Here is a 6130-nt window from a genome sequence, read left to right on the forward strand (position 1 = left end):
TACTCTTTTTAATGATCTTCTTCTTAAGGAGATCATTGATTTTAGCTTTACAGAATTCCATTACTTCAGGACTCGTCTGGATTGGCCTTGCTTTAGTAGGGATGTATTTTTCATTAAAACCTTTGATGTATGGTAACTTAATTGAATTTCTTTTTCTATGCCAAAAGGCCATAGGAATATTAGAACAAACCTTTCTTTTGACCTGTTCTTCAAAGTTTCTAATTTTTATTGGAGTATTGGATCTGCTAATTGAGTTTCTACTCTCTTAAAGTTTACTTCTTCTTTAAGAAATCGCAATTGTTTGGTTTTACTGTGGAGCAAATTTATGGATTTGGAGACAGAAGAGTCGGTCACAAATTTTAATTCAATTTAATTCTTTTCGAGAAGGTTGGCTTAGAAATTTGAATTGGACTTCTTGTCCAAAGGGGCGAGTGACTAAGCCTTCTTTATCTATCGTGAAAGGATATAGCAGATAAATGAATGGTAGACCTAGGATAACTTTATCTGTCATATTTTTTACTAAGACAAATGACGTTTTAAAACACACATTATTTTAACAAATATGTGCTTTTGACAATTTGTATTTTATCTCCATTTTATTTCAATTTGCAGAATGTAATTATTCAGAAGTTTTCTCATAGTATTTGGTTAGTATGAGCCCTTCTTGAATGCAATTAAGATCTGCACCCGTATCTATTAAGGCAATTAAGGTTCAACATGTAAAAATCGTTGATAATACTTCGTATATAGCTAGCTTGACAAAATAAAGACACGTTTAACTGCAGCATGAAACACATTCGTATAGATGAAGGTATACCACGAACATAATTCATGATAAATGGTTTTCGTCTAAAAGGAGACGCAACATTACGAATTTAATTAAAGAATGATTTGAGAAAAAAATAATAATAACAAGATTGCATAAAGTGGATTGCACGTAAGTGTATCAACTGGTTGTGTTTTAATTAGTTTGTATGGTTGGCCTATTTAGTCAATTTATCCATCATTGCTTAAGAAATAGTCATGGTTGTTGTCGAATTATTTATGAGACAATATATATCATTGAGTTTATCCATGATACATGATGTTATCTTTTAAATTATTTTCTCATAAGTTAAATCTTTGGGCCTTTGAAGTCCCATCAAAGATAATTATTTTCCTTTAAACAAAAATTGACCTTCATTAAAACTATATCAATGTTTTTTTTTTTTTTTTTCTTTCTTTTTTTCTTCTAACAAGTAATTCACACGTCAATTTGTTCCTATAAAAACGTGAATCACAATCTCTTTTATTATAAGATTAGTCATATAAAATATTTTAAATAGCAGAAACAATCAGTTTGTGCAAGTATGTGAGAACTTGTCTAGATAAAAATCTTGATAATAGAGGAAATCTTGAGTTGACTGAAAAAATAATAATAAAACCATTTTATTCTATTAAGTAACATGAAAGCAATATTCGGCTGAAAATGACAATCATCTGTCATCCCACTGGCCCTCTTTATATATGTATATATATTCTATATATTGCACAGATAAGCCGTTCTTTTTGTATTGATCTGAGATCGACTATTTTATTAGGATAAGGTGGTATTTCTTTAGTAGGTGACAAAAATAATGTGATAAAATCCCAATCAGCGTAATAAATTACAATTGTTTTATTTTTTTAAATCACTTGAAGATGTCTTTTAAGCTTTTATTACAATTATTTCTCTAAACTTGAGTTAGGTTTTCGGTGATTGCTACAAATATTGAATTATAAAATTAAAGTAGTAAAGACAAATGGCTGGTTGAACATGTATGGCAGGGTATCAGCATACACGACTTTTGTGCTGCATGGCGTATTCTATCCATCTCTCTCTCCCATATACACACTCACAAACTCTCTTATATATATATATATATATGTATGTATGTATGCATATATATGTATGTATGTATGTATGGCCTGTTGAACAACATGTATGGCAGGGTATCATGATTATCAGCATACACGACTTTTGTGCTAGATGGCGTATTCTATCCATATCTCTTTCTCACACACACACACACACAAACACTCATATATATATATATGGCCTGTAAATGAAATTTAAGAACAGTTTTGAGTTTAGTTCATTAAAAGTTACATTCCTATTCGTTTGTAAAGTAAAAATCAAATTCAAACCCTTTTAATGTTATAAAAGTAAATGTGTCAAGCTCTAACAATTCTTTGGTGTTTAGGCCTAACTACAAACATGTTGATGAACCCCAAAATTGTTCGATCATAATTGAATTCAATAACCAAATTTTCTCCTTATTAGCATCAAGTTCGAGCATAAAGACGAGATTGACTAAATGAAATGAAATTTTGCTCCCAATTGACCACTTGACGAGCAATCAATGTTCCACAGAGCTCCCAAAGTCAAATCTAGGCTCAACTGGAGCTGGAGCGCGCGTCTCTCAGATCGACAAACTACAATTTTCAGTGACATTTCATAATGGAAATGAGCCTATATACTCTGTTTCCGAACACCATCTCCTAAAGATGTGACCACTGGCTCAAGCAAGACACCATCAGTAGCACTGAAATGACACACAACACTTATCTTCATTTGCAAAAAGGCAGCAGAATCATTGATGGATCAAAATGTCGTTACATGAGGTTTATTAAAATATAGATGCAGCTCACAATAAAGATAAAAAAACACTGAGATAATACATCAAAAGAATTTTCTTCACGAGATATGAGAAAATTATACAAAAACATTAATTACAAAAGGTAAAAAAATAAAAAATGAAGGATCCCGCTAGGATTGATTATTCGACCAATGACAGTTGTGAATAGAGATCAAGCTTATTTCAAGAATGCATCAGGAATAGCCATATCCATTGCCACACATTACATACTTTGGACTGTTTTTCCATCTAATCTGTACCGAGCTTTCATTCTTCGGTTGTATTCTGCCAGAAGTGATTTCTAACACCCCGAGACATTTGAATTTTTTAAACATTGCTGAAAATAGGGTATACAATGTCATTGCAGCTGTCAATTCATTGTTTCTGCAAAGTGAAAGGTGTATTAGTTCTCAACAGATTAATGGGACATGTTCACATACATGACATTATAAATCCATACAATCTGATAAAGGAAAACAATCTCATCGAGCTCTCGGCTCCTAATCTTTAGTAGTATTTTACCAGTTCCATATATTTAGAAGTAGAAGCTCGGGAGGTAGATAATTAACAGAAGTGACTTCAGTAACAGTCAGACATTTCAAGTTTTTAACTAGGATTGGGATCATCTAAGTTATTTCAAGTTGATTCATTGTGTGTAAACACGTGTACTTTTACTCAAATTCACGATATGCAGTGTGTCACATCATAACAATCCTAATAAAATAACTAACAATGGGGCATATGTGGTGCACTGCATCCTAGGTTTTAGTAAAAATATGCGAGTCAACACGGGAGAATTCAATTTACGGTAACTCAGAGGCAGACACAGTGTTTACGAGATGATTTGAAGTCTAATCAATTGCAGTTGGGTGTGATGCTTAATCTCCTGATGCTTTTGAAGATTTTTATCCTTTTGATAATCAGAGAAATAGAGTATACAATGTCGTTGCCACTGGGCTCCTTGTGAATTCTATCAATTTTGGCTTTATGATGCCATTGTTCTCTTATTGATTTTCTGTTTCGGTCTTCGATAATGGGGAGAACACATTGTTTTATGCAATGAATAATATGAATAAATTCTCATCAAATTACAGGGAAATGTCAACATACATGACATTCAAAATCCAAACAATCTCAAAAAGGAAAATAATAAGAGCATGATGTTACAACGCGTTCTAATTTATAGCATCTCCAATATTCAGAAATTTTATTACGAATAAGAAAAAAGAAAATATTCACAAAACTTCAATGAGGTTTGACGTTGATGCTGAGACAATCTTCAAAATCATTTTCTAATCAAATAGACAGATATAGTGATATACTTTATTGGGACAACCACTTTGCAATTCCAACAAACCAAATAATTGAATGGCTTTGACTCATCTAAATCATTGCAATTATTTGGCTAAAACACATATGTGTGTGGGAAGACAAAATATTTATACAATTAAGTAAAGATGGTTTTATCATTAGCACTGAAGATCAAAAACAAGCAAGATAAGATACAATTATTTTTTTCCTTTCTTCAATTCAAATATTCAGCCAATCCCCCATTCATCTTCATGGCGGTGCTCTCTCTTTTGTAAACATTGATAGCTCATAGAATACTAAAGCATGCAAATATAGAGTTCACTAGCCATTACAACATTCTCATGAATAAATGATGTTGTGATAGGCCGTATTCGCCCCAAGATTAGGGACCAATAATCAGAGATGAATCAACTTAAAACCAATTGCTTACACTTAAGTTCTGTGATTTTAAGCAATCCTATGGTATGCAAATAATGGAAAGTCTTGGAACCAAGTCAAACAACCCAACCACACTAACCAAACACAAAGTGTCTTAACTCTTGTATAGTACTTGATATCAGGGTACTAAGGAAATAAGAAAATTCAACCCTCTTGAGTGTGCTAAACATGATTGCTCAAGTTGTAGCAGTTGTACCAACCTAGTCACACCCCTCCTTTACTGCCAACAACAACGGACTTGGACCCTCTACTTCCAAAGAAGAGGTCCGAGTATTAATCCAACGGTTTAGACATTGTCATTTCACCAGTTCAAGTTGACGATAAAATACTTATTTGTAATCGCCAAGGTAGTCCAGTGGTATCTCTTCTACCTCTCAGAATGCAAGGTTGAGTACTCAAGTCACATAGGGTCAAATGGGTATATGCATTATTTGCTAAGACACACAAACCCTAAACCCTATACCTTATACCCAAAAGAAAAACTGAATTGTGCGACATGACACTCTGTCTCCCATTGGATGAATACTAGGAGGATCCAAATACCACCAACAACATAGCCATTACAACAACACAACCACAATAATATATAAAGAGACACACTAAGAAATAGCATGCATAGAGAAAGGGTAATAGATATTGAGCACAAACAAGGAAAAAGAGATAGTCATAAAATAGAGATGTAATAAAGCTCTTACATGTGAATGTAACAATGAATATAGACAGAGAAAGCTGTTATCAACTCTCAGATGCAATGGATTCTGTTCTGGCAGTGAGAAACAGAGAGCTGTGACAATAATTACAGAAAGTGATCAGAAATAGCTATATGATTTATATCCATAAATTGGGGGATATTAGATATATAATCAGAGAAAAACACATAAATATACATACATGCATAAATGTATGTATGTGTATAGATGTGTGTGAAGATGAAAGTCGAGAATTAATGCCCCAAAGGGGCAATGGCTCAATGACCCACAAATTTTTTTCAACAACTATTTGGAAAAATTATTACCCGAAAACAATTCAGCAGATTTGAGAATGAGAGACCGCTAGAGAGAGCTATAGAGAGGGATGAGAGAGAATGGGTGTTTCCATGAGAGAACCGAGAAAATTGGGGTCTCACTGGTAGTTGGAGAGAGAAAGAGAGAGGAGTCGGACATTGCCAAAGGTGAAAGGCGGGCAACTCAACCCAACCCGAATTTCACGGATCTAGACTATACAATCTCAACCCGAATGATATTTGCATTGGGCTTGGACCTAAATCACATTATTCTAATGTTTCGCACAAATTATTCTTTTCGGTCCGGCTCGTATTTGTGTGATTTGTATTTTATCATTTTCACTTTATGTGATTTAAATTTGAATCAAGTATGCACTCAATTCTATTATTGTTCTAGAAGAGTGATATTTGTTTGTTAACCTCAATGATGTCGTAATTGCATTGAAAAAAATAAAAACCTTCTACTTTCTTACATGTGCAGGTGTCTTGGATAATCTATTTCATATTATTGTCAAATATTTTCATATATATATATATATATATATATATATATATATTTATGTTTCATCACCTATTTTATATTAGATGAACTTTCTTAGGTTAGTAATTAATTGACGAGAAAATTCGAATGGTAATCTCTGAAATTTTACTGAATCTGAAGTGGCTAAAGACAGATATGATTCATATTTTTAAGATAGGTATAATTTAACATCCTCTCTCA

At 32.9% G+C, this 6130-nt stretch overlaps 1 long non-coding RNA gene across 1 annotated transcript; it reads right to left on the bottom strand.

Annotated features, from left to right (window-relative positions):
* Positions 1-2598: 2598 nt before the first annotated feature.
* LOC132283995 (uncharacterized) lies at positions 2599-5591 on the bottom strand. Its single transcript, XR_009472177.1, has 3 exons — positions 5422-5591; positions 5102-5190; positions 2599-3041 (listed from the first exon to the last, which is right to left on the bottom strand). It is a non-coding gene; the product is annotated as an uncharacterized LOC132283995 (long non-coding RNA).
* Between the last annotated feature and the right edge of the window lie 539 nt (positions 5592-6130).

This window comes from Cornus florida, unplaced genomic scaffold (assembly GCF_030987335.1).
Source record: "Cornus florida cultivar Cherokee Brave unplaced genomic scaffold, ASM3098733v1 CherokeeBrave_3.0.0_Hap2_Chr11, whole genome shotgun sequence".
NCBI lineage: Eukaryota > Viridiplantae > Streptophyta > Magnoliopsida > Cornales > Cornaceae > Cornus > Cornus florida.